Genomic DNA, 16,852 nt, shown 5'->3' on the forward strand with positions numbered 1-16,852 from the left:
GCTTCTGTTGTCCTGCCTCCTACTTCCTCCCTTGACCTTCCTGCCTCCTCTTCTAAGGACCTTTGTGATTACATTAGGGACACCTGTATATGCCAGACCCTTAATTGAATCACACCTGCAAGGACACCACCCCCACCCCCTCCCCCCCGCCCCGATTTTTTTTTCCATATAAGAGAACATCCACGGGGGCCAGGGATTAAGACATGAATATCTTTGTGAGTCATTGTTTAGCCTCACACTCCATGCATTCTCTGAATTCTCCCTCATCATAACTCCTTTTACAGATAAGAAAATCATCAAGGCTCAGAGAGGTGAAGTCACTTGTCCAAGGTCATCCAGCACATGAGTTTATTCACCCGTTGCCTGTCAAGGGATTCCGGAAAGGCTTCCTGAAGGAGGTGACCTGTGAGCTGAGATCTGAAGAGTGATTTTCCCCAGTGTGTTTTAGTCAGGGGAGGGCATGGGGCTTCTCAGAAGAGAGCAGGGAACTAAACAGGGGTCACTGTCAGCAAAGCCAGTGCCCGAGAGATTTCTGCTGAGAACTGCTTCGTCATCCTTAGCCAGATGCGGTAAGAGGGCCAGGAGGGAGGGGGCCACCGTGCAACAGACTCCCTCCCAGTAAAGACGCTGTTGGTACAAGTCTCAAACTTGCAGCTTGAATGTGGAATCCAGGGTGCTGGGTTTGTTTGGACTGGAGAGGAGAGCAAAGTGTTTGAAAATCTGGAGTTGAGTACCTTTAAGGAATCTAAGTTCTTGGTGAGTTGAAATACCTGTTTTGTTTTTTCTTTTTAAGTTTATTTATTTATTTTGAGAGAAAGAGAGAGCAAGAGCAGGGGAGGGGCAGAGAGAGAGAATCCCAAGTAGGCTCTGCCACGGTCAGTGCAGAGCCCGATGTGGGGCTCGAACCCACGAATCATGAGATCATGACCTGAGCTGAAATCAAGAGTCAGATGCGCAACTGACTGAGCCACCCAGTCACCCTTGAGGTACCTTTAAGGAATATAAATTCTACTTCTTGTTCTATACCCTCTTTTAAATCCCCAGATGCATTTGAATTTGGATACCCTCCCTCTTCCCAGGGGTCTTAAGACCTAGTTCTGCCTCTGTGTGGCCTTGGCCTTGGGCTACCCTTAGTTTTGTCACAGGTTGAAAGGAGACAAAGACCTCTACCTAGGGGAGGGAGAAAGACCCTTGTGGGCTGGAGGATAGGAAAAGGGGAAGGATCTTTCTCAAGATTGGATCGAGCATCCTGAGCGAATAGCCTTACTTATCATTTGCTCGCTCAACAGAATACAAAGCGAGCCTTTCACCAAGCCTCAGCCTCATTGGGTAGACACCCCCATTCAAATAGCCTCCTGGTTCACACAAGGAAACTGAGGCCAGGGAGGGGAAGTACCTAGAGCAAGAAAGTACAGAGTGGGATTCGGGGGTGTCCAAGTGCCCTGCTGGAGCTCAACCGCACGGCCAGCCTCCTGTCTTAGGGCCAAAGCACCTGGGGGCTCAAGGCAGAATTTAGGATGTGCAGCAGCCTCCCATTCGTAAGTACATAGCCAGCATTTACTGAGCACGTACTATGTGCCAGGCCCTGTGCATTTTGGTCTGTGAGGTGGAGACTCACTGTCTGCATTTTGCAGATGAGAAACCAGAGGCCCAGAGAGGGGAGAGAACATTCCCAGAATTGGTCAGCTCAGTGCTTGGAGCTGTCGGCTTAGTCCGGGCATTCTTCAGGCCACTGAATTCCGTCCGCTGAGTTTCATCCTGTTCTGAAACACTTCATGTTCGGGGTTTTCCTTGTTGAGATGGGGCTGACCCAGCCAGATGGAGCCTCGATTTGTCAGCCACGGGGCACAAGCCCCCAGGAGTTCTCCAATATCCTTCTCACCAACTTTGTGAGATTCTACAGCTTTGGTTAAGATCTGATTTCCTTCACCATCAACTTGTGTAAGTGAAACTGATGGAAAAGATGTCCACGGCAGGGGCCGGGGGGGGGGAGAGATGGTGCTAAACAGCGGGGGTGGGGGCTAAGTTTGTAAGCCGTCAGGACAGCGGCAAATCTGGTCACGTTTTAACAGTTTTTACTTCCAATGCAGATTACAAACGCTCAGCTGCTGGGGACCCCCATCACCTGGATTAGCTGGGTCAGCCCAGGAACGGTTGCATCGAGAATTATAAGGGCGGGGGGGGGAATAAAAGTCCATCTTGTCTCAGCCATTATGGGTGTCTTTCCAGAACCTTGTCTTTTGGTGGTAATAACACATCTACTTCTGGGATGCAGACATGGTCATACGACTCAGATTTAGCCAACCAAAATGCCCTATTTGCCTGGCCACCGTAATTGATTCAGGAAAGGCCACAGGATCCAAGCCCTCTGGGAGTTTTGCTGGAAGCATTGAGCTATGCCAGGCCCTCCAGGAGTTGTTAAGCCAGTTGGCTGTGGGCCTGGGAATAAAGCCAATATGGAGAGAAGCTGTCTGGAGATACACCCAGAGATACCACCTGGGCGCCTGGATCCAGCTATGCCTGAAGCTCAGAAACTCCTGGACTTGAAGTTTCACAAACCAATAAATTCGCCCGTTTGCATAAATTAGTGTGAGCTGATCTTCTGTTACTTGTCTCAGAGAGAACCAAAGCTGCTTTACCTGGAGAAGAATAATTAGGAATGTGAGAATGAGAGCAGGGCCACTATCTCCAAAGAGCCGAAGGGTTGCCCTGGCCTTGTATACAGATTGTGTGGTTCCAGTGGGCAGGAGGATCTGGAGCAGGATGTTGGCTCTATGAGGAAGAACTTTCCCACAGTTAGAGCTGTTCAGAGAGGACCCCGCGCCACCTGGAGGGAGAGGGTAACTTCCTGTCTCTGGGGGTACGCAAACAGAAGCAGGATGTGATGAAAGGGACTGAGGCTGCCTAGAACAGCCATCCTGTAATTGACTATGACTCCGTACCTCAGACCAGCTTCGGTGGAGAGCTGGAGAATACCATTTGCTCGCCATTTTTCATTGTAAAATATTTCAAAGGGCGCCTGAGTGACTCAGTCGGTTAAGCGTCCGACTTCGGCTCAGGTCGTGATCTCGCGGTCTGTGGGTTCGAGCCCCGCGTCGGGCTCTGGGCTGACCGCTCGGGGCCTGGAGCCTCCTTCGGATTCTGTGTCTCCCTCTCACTCTGCCCTTCCCCTGCTCGTGCTCTGTCTCCCTTTGTCTATCAAACATAAATAAAGTAATAACAAAAATTTAAAAAGATTTCAAATATTCAAGAAGACAAGACAGTAATTCAGCGATCGCCCCTGAATACATTCTTGTTCAGCTCAAGAAATAAAACTTTGCCAATGCAGCCTTGCTCCTGATGGCAGACTCCCACCCCGACCCCCACTGTCCCCTTGCTGGTCTTTAAGCTTTTATTACATACGCACAGGCCCAAGGGACATGTAGTTCACGGGTCTCTCTTAAATCGAGGGGTGGGACTTGCCATACTTTTGGGCCCTGCAGAATTTTTTGTGATTGCCAGTGGTGAAAATAAAAGCACTTAGCCAGTAAGAAAACATATATTTTCCTTCTTTCTTTCTTTCTTTCTTTTTTAATAATAGAAAAGTATTACAAAAGCAGTCCCCAAACAGTTTTTCATCGTGTGTTTATAAAAGCAACTCCATGACCCCCTCTCCACCTCTGGCGCCCCCCCCCCCTCCCGCCGCCTCCCCTGTTCTGCTGTTCGGGGCTCCCTCACCCTCAGAGCTGTGGGGGCTGAGCCGGAGATAAGGTGGATCAAGGGCTCTGCTCATGCCCCGGGGTGTACTAAGTGCTCCGTTACAGCACTAGTTGGAACTGTCATGCTTTTCAGGAACTGCTCCCCACCCCCAGACACTGCCCTCAGTGGAGAAACCGTCACCCTCCTCCCTCTGCTCACCCCCTGGTCCCGTGGTCGTGAAATCCTGACAGTTTCAGCCTTTGGTCGTCCCCCGATGACAGCCTCTGGAACCGGTCTCTTGCCTTCAGTTTTAACCCCCCAACATCGCCCTCCTTACGGTGGCCCAGACAGTTGTTCCCTTCCAGTGTGTTCCTCCCGGGCTTGCCTCCCTCCACCCCGCAACCCACCCCAAGCCTGGCTTGGCCTTTCCGTGTCCTTCCCAGCCCCCTCCCTTCCTCCTCCCAGCGTCCCCACCTGCTATTCCCTCTGCACCTTTCTCTTTTTGCTCTGTCCGGGGGCTCCCTCCACACCCTTGCAGGCTCAACTCGAGAGTGGGTTCCTCCAGGGTCCGGGCGCCTGGGGGGCTCAGCTGGTTAAGCGTCCGACTTCAGCTCAGGTCATGATGTCACGGTTCGTGGGTTCGAGTCCCGCGTCGGGCTCTGTGCTGTCAGCTCGGAGCCTGGAGCTGCTTCGGATTCTGTGTCTCCCCCTCTCTCTGCCCCTCCCCAACTTGCGCTCTGTCTCTCTCAAAAACAAATAAACATTAAAAAATTAAAAAAACAAAACAAAACAAAACAGTGGGCTCCTCCAGGGCGCCCTCCCGGAGCTCCTCGGGTCAAATCAGGCCTTTACTCCCTCAGCCGGGTGCCTGGACGCTTACTGTCCCATGGAATTCTGGGTGATCGCTATTTTTTATGAGCCTTTCTTGCTCGGGGTGGAGAGTTTCTTGAGGGCAGGAGTGCTGTCCTCTTCAGGGTTTGGCAGATAGTTTTTGCACAGCAATGATTAAAAACAGTACCATTTACTCTTCTAGGCTCTTTGCACCTACCAATTCATTTCAGCCTCATAAGGGCTCAGCAAGGGAAGTACTAAATCAGCCCATTTTACAGATGAGGAGGGGAGGCACGGGGAGGGTGTGTATGTTGCCTGCGGCTGCCGTGACAAATCACCACTAACCTAGCGGCTGGAAACAACACAGATTCGTTCTCTTACTGTTCTGGAGGTCAGGAGTCCAGAATCCATTTCTCTGAGCAGAGCTGGTTCTTTCTGGAGGCTCCAGGGGAGAACCCGTGTCGTTTTCTTTTCAGATTCCAGGGGCTGCCTGCCTTCCTCAGCCTGTGGCCCCTTCCTCAGTCGCTGCTGCTTCGGGCTTCTGTTGTCACATCTCCTTCTCCTCTTTGTCACATCTCCGGCTGCCTCTGTCTTAGACGACACTTGTGATGACATTGGGCCCTCCAGATAAGCGATTTCTCTCCCATCTCAAGATCCTTGTCTTCATCACTGCAGAGTCTCTTTTGCCATCTGAGGTCACGTGCAAAGCGTTCGGGGTTTGGGGCTGTCTTTGGGGGCCATGATTCAGCCGACACAGAAGTGCCCCCGAGTGGGGTGGGGCATGAGTTACTTGGACCCTGATGAGGCCTCGAGGCCACTGCCAGCAAGACAGGGCACAGCCGTTCCTCCCACCTCCTCCCCGTCCCCACATCCCCAGTGGTCAGCAGGGCCCAGACCAGGGTCTTTGCTGAGAATTCAGTCTTTAGAATGTGCCAGGCAGTGGGGTCAAACTGTTCCCATCTGTCATTGAGTCTCTACAACCATCATCCCTCATATACCCATTCTATGGATGTGCAGGTTGAGACTTACCAACAGCGGCTGGTATTTCTTGAGCATCGACTGTCAACCATGGCCGCGGCCACACCCTGTGCACCATATTTCACAGGTTCATACGCTCGGGCGGTGCTCACAGGGGCCCTGTAAGGGAGGTACTGTGATCCCCATGATGGTACAGAGAGGAAACTGAGCTTAATAGTACGGCCACTAGTCACAGAACACTGAGGGCACTTGACAGACAAGGCTGAGCTGGGCTCCAGAGCTGCAGTCTGGAGGGGAAATGGAGGGCTGGCAAGGTCTGGTCTGGGTAGACAGCCCCCAGGTCGCTCCCTGTCGGGTTCACGGAACAGCCATGCTGGAGCCGAGGGGTGTAAAGGCTCTGTCCAGCTGCCAGGCCTGGAGGGGGAGAGAATGCTGGTCCTGGGCTGTGGGGTGGGGGCAAAGAGAAGGTGGTGGGAGGCAAGCAATGGGGGGCTGGGGGTAGGGAGGGCGTGCAAAGTGGGGAGTGGGGGTACAGAGCCTGGGGGGGTGGAGGAGGGAGTGGGGAAGGAGTGGGGAGTGGGGTAGAGAGGGAGGGGGAGGGGGGACTGGGGTGATGGAGGAAGGGGAGGGATTAGGAAGTGGGGAGTGGGGGAGGGGGGAGATGGGAGGTCCGGGAGGGTCGCCATAGTAACGGGAGTCCGCGCTGCTCTGAGGCTGAGCTGCCCCTGGGGAAGGAGATAAAATGTTTTCTATCGATCTTTGTCGGGAGAGTCATCAGTGATAAGCTCCTCCAGCCAAGACGGGGCTGGAGGGGCCTGGCTGGTGGGAGTGCGCATGACGGCTGCACACTCCTCCGCCCGTGGCACCCAGGGTGGCCACCAGGACTGGGGGCGGATCGGGAGGCTGGGCAGGGAGCCGCATTCATCGGCTCTGGCCCTCTGGCCCCTTGTGCCCAGTGGGACAGTTACACCTGGGCTGGGCGTGCGCGGAGTCAGGGACGGAGAGGACGAGACAGGGGCTGGGGATCTGGCTGATGTGTGGAAGGCTGTGAGGCCGCCGTTCTCTGTGCCCCGAGGTCCAGCTGCAGGGAACTTGTCCTTTCTCTTCCCGGGAACTGGCGTCAGGTTCGCCAGGTGCCCACCTGCGGGATGGGCAGCCACGGCTGGGGAAGGACCCAGTGGCCTGCGCTGGGGACAAACGCTCTAGCCGTCTATGCTGCCGGGGCCGGGGTCAGGGCCATTGTCCAGGGTCTCCGGGGACCCGGAGCGGCTTCCCCGCAGGACGCGTACGTGCCTGTGTGCGCATGCGTGTGGGCGACCGGGCCTCGCCGCCCCCAAGTGTACAGATATGTGCGGATCACCTGCCCCTGCCAGTCTCCGTGGGTGTCCACCTGTGTCTATGTGGTTCCTTCGCTCCACGGGTGTTAGCGCCTGTGATGCCGGGGGCTGGGCTGGGCAGGGGTGCACCCGTGACCCAGGCAGACACAACTCCTCTTCCTCTTGGGGTCGACTTTTGGGGGTGGAGAGTCAGACAAATAAAACAGACAAGTAAATAGGGAGACTCTGGATAATTATGTCAGGGATTCGTAGAGGGGGCGGGAGAGTGGGGAAGCGGCTTCTTAGTTCTGTAAGGAAGTCGTGGAGAACTAAAGAAGAACATGCTTGGCCCTGCAAATAGCAAGTGCAAAGGCCCTGAGGCAGGAGTGTGCCGGGAAGCTTAGCCCCTGGGGGGCTGGAGTGGGTGCGAGGGCACAGAGGGTCAGGAAGGGTTTGGGTGGCCACAGCGAGGCCTCTGGCTCTGACGCTGAGTGAGTGGGTGATCTCCCTTGAGGCCCCCACAACAATCCTAGGCGGAAGAGAACAGACGTGGGCGGGGGCAGCAGCATGGATGCCGCCAGACCGCGGCTGCATGAGTCCAGATGGGCATCAACAGGGCCTGGTCAGGGTGCGAGCCGGGACGGTGTGAAGAGTTACGGATCCCAAATATATTTTGAAGGTAAAATTGACAGGATTTGCAGATGTGGGAAGAGAAAGAGAGGCGTCCTGGGCACTCCAGAGTTTTGGCCTGAGCCACTGGCCCTGTGTCTCTGTGGGCGTCTGATCATTGCTCTCTCAGGCCCCGCTGTGTGGGGGCAGGTGTGTGTGTGCACAGCCCTGTCTCATCCCTGCCGTCGCCAGGGCCTGTGGGCTGGGAGCGGACAGAAGAGAGAGGAAACCAGGGAGGGAGGGGCCATGGCAGGTGCTTGAGAAACATTTATGGGCAAAAATGGGCACTTTAGGTCTACCCCTTCTCTGGGGACCACCAGCTGGTGGCGTCTGTCCTGGAGGCCCTGAGAGGGGACACCTCCCCAAGAGCAGAGACACTGGCTCTCACCTTCCACGTCACCTCCTTCCAGAAACCAGAGAGAGTCCCACTGGTCCATTCAGCTCTCAGAATGCATTCACTTTCCTTCTCCACTCCCCCGAATCCTGTCCATCCTCCAAGAGCAGCTCAAACTCTGGGATTTTTTTTTTAATTTCTTTTTAACGTTTATTTATTTTTGAGACAGAGAGAGACAGAGCATGAACAGGGGAGGGGCAGAGAGAGAGGGAGACACAGAATCTGAAACAGGCTCCGGGCTCGGAGCTGTCAGCACAGAGCCCAACGCGGGGCTCGAACTCACGGACCGCGAGATCATGACCCAAGCCGAAGTCGGACGCTTAACCGACCAAGCCACCCAGGCGCCCCTCAAACTCTGGTTTTAAGGAGTCTGGTGAGACACCAGCAAGGTGGGTCCTGGAGTCAGCCAGGGGGTACTTAAGTCTGCCACTTGCTGCTGTGTGACCTGGGGCAAGTCACTTCACCTCTCTGAGCTGACGCTTCTTCCCTGTGTAAGTAGGAGCCAAGAGCTGATAGCACCTGTCCTGTGGGGGTTGTTCAGCTGTTATCTCTGTGAGCCTCAGTTTCCTAATCTGTCAAGGAGGGCTGAGGGAAGATAAAAAGAGACACTATCTGTGGTAGTCACTCAGTGCCCAGGTCACGGTACGCCTTTTCCCCACATTCATTCCTTTCTCCTGCCCTGGAACCCAGTCCTGTCTCCCCGTCTCCCCACTCTGCTTCTCTGGAACTCTCCCCAGCCCCAATTCTAGGCGGCTCTTGTTAGGCTGTGACCACAGGCCCACCAGACCCACAACGTTGGTACCACACAGGGTCTCCAAAGGCTGTCGCTGTAAATGGCCCTGCTCGGTTACCCGGCTGGCTTTAGGAGCTGGCCACAGAGCTCCAGCTCAGAGTCCGTGTGGCTCACCGTGGCAGACTGAAAATGGCCCCCAGGGGTGCCTGGGTGGCTCGGTCGGTTGAGCATCCGACTTTGGCTCAAGTCATGAGCTCGCAGTTCATGAGTTCGAGCCCCACGTCGGGCTCTGTGCTGACAGCTCAGAGCCCGGAGCCTGCTTCGCGTTCTGTGTCTCCCTCTCTCTCTGCCCCTCCCTGACTTGCTCTCTTTCTCTCTCTCTCAAAAATAAATAGACATTTAAATTTTTTTTTTTTAATTTGAAAATGGGCCCCCAAACATACCTAAATCCTAAACTCTGGAACTTGTGGCCCACAAAGGGTCTTTAACAGGTCTGACTTAGTTAAGGACCTTGAGATGGGGAGATCATCCTGGCTGATCTGGGTGAGCCCTATATGCCATCACCAGCGTCCTTCTAAGAGAAGCGACAGACACGGGGGGGGGGGGGGGCGGGAGGTGACACATGAGGTCACACACGTTACCACAGAGGCAGAGACTGGAGTGATGCGGCTGGAGCCAAGGAAGGGCACAGCCACCAGAAGCAGGAAGAGGGGAGGAATGAATTTTACCCCCTGGAGCCTCCAGAGGGAGGGTGCCCTGCTGACCCCTGGAAGTCAGCCCCATGATACTGATCTCACACTTCTGGCCTCCGGAACTGAGAGAATAAATGTCTGTGCTTTAAGCCACCAAATTTGTGGTAATTTGCTACAGCGGCCACAGGAAACTAATAACACGTACATTTTAGGATTTCTCGACTACCACCCTGAGCCCCCTCCCTGCCCGCTGCTCACCAGAGCTGGGACGTGATCGGGTAGGGTCTGTGGGTAGGTGTTCGTTCACTCCTGCAGGCCAGCGGCGGGGGCCCAGGGGCTGGTGGGGGACAGGGCAGGAGGAGGGGAGCCCGGACAATGTTGGCGTTCTGTGAGCTGCTGGACCTCAACTCGGGCCTGGGATCCCCAGGGATGCTGGGAGCAGTGGCTGCGCTGGACTGCCCTGGCCTGGCCCCGTCTGATCTCTCCACAGCTCCTTTGTGGGTTGGAGTGGAGCTGAGATCCTCCCTGGGGAGGCCACAGGTCCCCTCGAGCCTCCCCAGAGGGCACAGAAAGTCGTCACCCGTGGATGCAGACGCACGCAGGGAGCGTGGGAGGAAAAAGCCCGCAGCGCAGGTGGTGGCTGCCTGTGTGTCCACGCGCATCTGTGTGTGTCTGTGGGGGCGGGGCTGGTGCATGTACATATATATGTGGGCCCAGATGCAGCCCTCCTGTACTGGTAGGGAGCAGGTGCATGTGCACGTGATGGAGGCCCAGCTGAAAACCCAGGTGTCCCAGAAAGAGCCTACATAATTTTCTTTCAATCAACTTAAATCCTGTTCTAAGCCCCCATTCTGCTGACTGGTGGAAAATTGCATCTCCGCTATTCTTGGGACTCCTTTTCCCCTCCAGAGTGATGCAAAGGTCCTGGGGCCACACAGCCTGGCTACCACCTCTGGCAGGACTGTGGGTCAGGACAGGTAACCGACACTTCCTGGCTGGTGGAGAGACCAGCAACACTCCCTTAGACAGGAAATGCAAGGAGCCTGCCTAGAATTGGAGCGTGGGTCAGGGGTGGGTAAAAATAGAACAGAACCCAAATTAATATCCGGTATTCATCTAGAACAGTACAGTTGTGCTGCTCCGTAGAGGTGTCGTGGCGTTAGCTACGTGTGGCGACTTGGATTTCTATTAATTAAAATGAAACACAAAAACATTTAATGCAGTGTTCCTCAGTCACATGAGCTACATTTCAAATTTTCAGAAGCTGCGTGTGGTTAGGATGTTCTACAGAACTTGCTACAGAAAGTTCTAGCACTGGCATAAGTTCTACCCTTTAAAAAAAATTTTTTTTTTAATGTTTATTTATTTTTGAGACAGAGAGAGACAGAGCATGAACGGGGGAGGGTCAGAGAGAGGGAGACACAGAATCTGAAACAGGCTCCAGGCTCCGAGCTGTCAGCACAGAGCCCGACGCGGGGCTCGAACTCACGGACCGCGAGATCACGCCCTGAGCCGAAGTCGGCCGCTTAACCAACTGAGCCACCCAGGTGCCCCAAGTTCTACCCTTTTGAAAGGAGTAATCTGCCCGTCCTACAGGTGGGGATGCTTGGACTAGACAGGCCACTCACCCCGGGACCATCCTCTGCATCCCTGGGGGAAGTTGGCTTCCGGAGAACAGTCCTGTCTTTGTTTAGAGGTACAGCGCCCCCTGAGCTCAGCTTGTTAAGGAGCTGTGTGGCTCTAAGCCCTGTCTCGGGCCTGATACTTCACTCCTTTGTGACTCAGTTTCCCCATGCATGAGATGGAGATTGTGACAGCCTCCTGGGGCTGCCATGTGATTTCTGTGAGTTAACATTTGTAAAATGCTCAGGACACCGCCAGGTACACAGTAATTTCCAAGCCAGAGTGCATCAGGGTGACCACCGATGCCTCGGGGCCGGGATTTGCTTAGAGTCAGACTCCCAATCTTATTCATGCTTCTAGCACTCACTTGACGAACACGTACTGAGCTGGCTTTGTGGGGGGGGGCGCTATAAGTTGTATGATGTAGATCTGGAGCTGTGGGGGCCACCCTGGGGGGAGGGAAAGTTGCTCTGAGAATAAAGTGAATCCAGAGGAAGGTTCTTGTTGATATCTGAGAGCTGGATCCAGCTGTTCCTGAAGCTGGTTTCTTTCTAGTTACGTTTGCCAATAATTTTTTTCCCGTCATTTGTGACTCAAAGACTAATCTTTTTTTTTTTTTTTTTAATTTTTTTTAACGTTTATTTATTTTTGGGACAGAGAGAGACAGAGCATGAACGGGGGAGGGTCAGAGAGAGGGAGACACAGAATCTGAAGCAGGCTCCAGGCTCTGAGCTGTCAGCACAGAGCCCGACGCGGGCCTCGAACTCACGGACCGCGAGATCATGTCCTGAGCCGAAGTCGGCGGCTTAACCGACTGAGCCACCCAGGCGCCCCGACTCAAAGACTAATCTTAAGGGGCCATCTCATCTCACCCTTTACTCCCTGATGCCTGATCCTTCTCTATAGCAGCTCTGATAGCTTGAATGCCACTCATGACAGGGGTTTCACTACTTATCAAGCTCCATAAGGGTAGTCCCAATTCTTCCACTAGTGAGGGCTGATCATTGATTGCTCCTGTCTGGAAAGGGTGTGTGCAAAAAGATGAGATGAGGGGACAGCTGGGCCGCTCCTGAAGGAGCCCTCTTGGCTCAGATACAGTGCAGGGCAGTGGAAAGAGGACCCTCATGATCTGGCAGACCTGGGTTCCGATTTTAGCGCTGCTGGTGACTCACCGTGTGACCCCGAGCAAGAGACTTTCCCTCTCTGATCCTCAGTTTCACCACCTGGAAAATGGGTTTCCTGGCAGCATTCACATCAGGACATCGTGAGAAAGGGGGGGGGGTGGGGTGGCAGGAAGCGCGTGCAAGCTTTTGGGCACACGCCTGTGCCAGGCACACAGCAGGCACGCAAGAGTGGGGGCCACATCTTTTCTGTGGACAATGACAGTGCTCCTTCTACACACATCTGAAGGGTCTGCTCTGTGCCGTGAGGGGCCGGCGCTAGGGGTCTACAAGGAGGCCTGGGTCACTCCTGCTCTGGAAAGTATCCACCGCGGCTATGCCGCGCACCCTTCCCCGGGCCGTGGCGTGCAGCCTGAGACACAGGAGCTGTCTGTTGTCATGGCGACGGAGGCCCACTGGAGTCCTGGGCCCGTCAGTCACCTCGGCCTGCTGCTGCGGGCACATCGGCAGGAGGGTGTGGGACGCAGGGTGTGCATAATCCGTGCGCCTGTGTGTGTGCGTGCGAGTGAAATTCCCGAGTGTGCAAGGCAATGCCCCTGTGTGTATGGGCGTATGGAGAGAATTCCTGTGGGCACGGAGGCCACCTGCCTGCACGTGGGAGCATGAGCAGAATTCCCGCAGGCGTGGGGCTGGGGGTGTTGGTGTTGTGGGTGACTCAGCACGGAGGGGTGGTGTCGGAGTTGTGTGTGGTCTGGGTGTTTGGGGCGTGTATCTCTGGGATGCCGGCCCCAGGGCAGGGTGGGCGGGAGGCTGGCTCGGTGGGGAGGGATGTGGGCTCAGGGGTCCTTTGCTCTGTGTGGCCCTGGTGGGTCACTGTAGCTTTTGGAGCCCCGGAAGCACGGCAGGGTGTGAAGGGCATTCAAACTCGATAGCTCACGGAATCCTCATCGGTAAATGCGTTCATTCAACCCATAATTATTGAGGGCTGAAGACGTGCCAGCTTCTGGGGTTACAGCGTGATCAAATTTCCCTCCCTCGGGAGTCCGGAGCCTGGTGGAAGTCAGACAAGGTCCAAGTGAGCAAATAGCAGCACAGCGATGTCAGCAAGACGAGGGTGCCGAGACATGGGGGGTGAATTCTGAGGGTGGCGTGGTCAGGGAGGCGACCTTTGAGCAGAGGCCTGATGGAAGGAGGGACAAAGTCATTGGGAGAGCGTTGCAAGCAGAGGGAACAGCAAATGCAAAGGCCCTGAGGTTGGGCCGAGGTTCGGGTGCCCGTGGAACAGTCGATGTGCTGGAACCACGTGGGCTCCACAGTGAGAAGGCTGTGAGGTAGCAGGAGGTGGACAGAAGGAGAAGAGAGAGTAGACCTGGGCAGGCTGGGGGCTTGGATGCTGGGCCCGAGGATGGGGTTTAGGGCCAAGAAAGCCTGGACAGGTCTTCACGTAGGAAAGGCCCCATACGTCTGGGGACTGGTGTTGAAGATGCATGAAGAGCCCAGGAGGCGGGTGACAGTCCTCCCCTCCTGCACAGAGGGATTCTGCTCTGGCTCCTGTGCGCGCTGGGCTTGGCAAAGTGAACCCAGAACTCTCACAACCCGACGACATGAAAAGAACCTAATCAACACGAGCGAAAGATGTGACCCTTCTCCAAAGACGTGCAGAAGGTGTGCGAGCACGTGAAGAGAGGCTCCGCGTCCTTGGTCATCTGGGAAATCAAGTCAAAACCTCCATGAGACACCACGCCACTCCCACTAGGATTGCTAAAATGTAAAAATCGGATAATACCAAGTACTGGTGAAAAAATCTGGGACAATGGGAGCTCTCGTACGTTGCTTGCGAGGAGGTAAAATACCGCAGTCACTTCGGGAAACGCTCTGGCAGTTTCTTATGCAGCTAAATATGCACTTACCATATGACACAACCCTTTTCACTTCTAGGTGTTTACCCAAGAGAAATGAAAACATATGTCCACACATATGCTCATGGCGGTTTTCTGCATAATTGCCCCAAACTGAAAACAACCCAAATGTTCATCAGCTGATGAACGGAGAAGCAAAACGTGATACATCCATATGATGAAATATTATTTGGTAATAAAAAAGAGTGAGCTCTTGGCATCACCACCGGGTACATGTAAAAAGCAAGGGTAAATCGCAGATGTGTTATGGGGCATGCAAGAAGCCAGATCAGAAGCCTAGGTACTATGATTAGATTTAGGTGACATTCTGGGGGTGTCAAGATTATAGGGACAGAATACTGGTCAGTGGTTGTCCAGGGCTGGGGGTGGGGAAAGGGTTGACCACAAGGGGACATGAGGGAACTTTTCAGGGGGTGAGGGAAGTGTTCAATGTCACAAGGGGGGTTGTGGTCGCACGGTGTTATACATTTGTTGAAACCCATAAAACAGTCTGCTAAAAATGGATATATTTCATGTGTGTAAATTATGCTTCACTATCTCTGGCCGTAAACCATGACCTCTGGTTCTGCTGGGCATAGGGTAGTTTCTCAATAAATATTTGATTGACTGATTTGGAAATGATTCCTGCCGAACATTGAGGTCCCTTGTTCTTTTTTTTTTTTTTTTAAATTTTACAAGTTTGTTTATTTATTTTGAGCAAGAGAGAGCACATGGGAGGGGCAGAGCGAGAGAGGGAGAGAGAGAATCCCAAGCAGGCTCCACACTGTCACAGAGTGGAGTCCCAGGCAGGGCTTGAACTCATGAACTGCGAGATCATGAACTTGAACTGCAATCAAGAGTCGGTCGCTTAACTGACTGAGCCACGCAGGTGCCCCAAGGCCCCTGTTCTTAACAGGTGAGGCAGGAGTGACAAGGACATCAGGATCTTGCCAAGGAGGAGTGTGTGTGTGTGTGTGTGTGTGTGTGTGTGTGTGTGTGTAAGAGAAAGAGGGAGGGGAAGGTTTCTGCGGGGACTCCTGGAGACTACTGTGGTCTGTGGCTATCAGGAGCACTCTGGTTCCCCTCCTAGCACCAGGCAAGACAGGATGCACTCCCTCCTTGCTTTGAAGTCAGGGGTGGCAGGTGACCTGCTCTGGCCAATGAAATAGCAGAAGTGAGCCTGTCACTTTTAGGAAGCAACTTCGAGGGCTGGTGTGCAAGTCTTCACTTTCCCTTTCCCCTGACCTGCTGACGCCACGTCAGGACAGAGTCTTGGTCAGCCTGGACCCTGGAGTGACTCTGACATGTGGGGGTCTTCCTGCTCCCCTGGGTCAGACATGCAGCATGGGTGAGAGGAATCCCTTCCTCCCTCCCATCTTTCCTTCCTTCCTTCCTTCCTGACTTTATTTATTTATTTATTTAAACAATTTTTAAAGTATTTATTCTAGAGAGAGAGAGAGAGAAAGAGACAGAGTGAGAGCAGGGGAGGGGCAGACACACACACACACACACACACACACACAGAATCTGAAGCAGGCTCCAGGCTCCGAGCTGTTAGCACAGAGCCTGACGTGGGGCTCGAACTCACAAACTGTGACATCATGACCTGAGCCGAAGTTGGATGCTTAACCGACTGAGCCACCCAGGCGCCCCCCTGACTTTATTTTTTAGAGCAGTTTTAGATTCACAGCAAAAATAAATGGCGAGTACAGAGATTTCCCACGTACCCTTCCCTCCAGCCTCCCCCAGCTTCGGAGTCCCTCACCACAGCAGGGCATTCGTCACAGCTGATGAACCTACATTGACACATTGTTATCACCCACCGTCCACACTTTACCTTAGGGTTCACTCTTGGTGGTGCAGGTTCCAAGGGTTCTGATCAAGGCACGCTGGCATGTATCCCCTGTGATGGTGTCATACAGAACAGTTTCAGTGCCCCGAAAATCGTCCGCGCTCTCCATGCTCTGCCGATCACCCTTCCCTCCTCTCCAAGCCCCGGCAACCACGGATCTTTCTGTTGTCTCCGTAGCTTTGCCTTTCCCAGAATGCCATGTAGTTGGAATCATGTAGTGTGCAGCCTTTATAGACCGGCTTCTTTCACTTAGTGATCTGCATTTAACTTGTCCCCGCGTCTTTTCATGGCTTGAGAGCTCAGTTCTGTTTAGAGCTGAATCCTATTCCGGTGGGTGGATGGGCCACAGGGTATCCATCTATTTTTGCCGAAGGACGTTTTGGTTGAGATTATGAAGAAAGCTGCTGTAAATATCTCTGTGCAGGTTTCTGGGAGGGCGTAAGTTTTCCAGTCGTGTGGGTAACGTGGTGGCTGGATTCCATGGTAAGATTGTGTTTTGTTTTGTTCCGAAACTGCCTGTCTTAGCTGGGGCTACCATCACAAAATGCCACAGACTAGGTGGTTTAAACAACAGCAATTTATTTTTTTTTAATTTAATTTTTTAAATTTTTTTACATTTATTTATTTTTGAGAGACAGAGAGACAGAGCCCAAGTGGGGGAGGGGCAGAGAGAGAGGGAGACACAACATCGGAAGAGGCTCCCGGCTCTGAGCTGTCAGCACAGAGCGCGACACGGGGCTCGAACTCAGGTACCGTGAGATCGTGACCCGAGCCGAAGTTGGACGCTCAAACGACTGAGCCACCCAGGTGCCCCAAACAACAGCAATTTATTTTTCAAAATTCTGGAGGTACACCTTCTTCTTGGTGTGACTTAATATGGTAGGGGTGGGGAAGACAGAGAGACAGAGAGAGAAAGAGAGAGAGAGAGAGGAGAGAGCTCTAAGCAGTGTCTCTTCTTATAAGGATAGGAATCTACTGAATCATTTAAGGTTATCTCATTTAACCTTAATTATCTCCATAAAGGCTCTGTCTCCGAATATAGTCACATTGGGGGCCGGTACTTTCAC

General features: G+C 53.6%; 1 long non-coding RNA gene across 2 annotated transcripts; it reads left to right on the top strand.

Moving 5' to 3' along the window:
* Positions 1-278: 278 nt before the first annotated feature.
* Positions 279-3,234, top strand: LOC128313428 (uncharacterized). Of its 2 annotated transcripts, none has more exons than XR_008294126.1 (2): positions 279-756; positions 2,230-3,234. It is a non-coding gene; the product is annotated as an uncharacterized LOC128313428 (long non-coding RNA). The 2 variants fall into 2 exon arrangements; XR_008294125.1 differs by having other exon boundaries at positions 279-569.
* The last annotated feature ends 13,618 nt before the right edge of the window (positions 3,235-16,852 follow it).

This window comes from Acinonyx jubatus, chromosome E1 (genome assembly GCF_027475565.1).
Source record: "Acinonyx jubatus isolate Ajub_Pintada_27869175 chromosome E1, VMU_Ajub_asm_v1.0, whole genome shotgun sequence".
NCBI lineage: Eukaryota > Metazoa > Chordata > Mammalia > Carnivora > Felidae > Acinonyx > Acinonyx jubatus.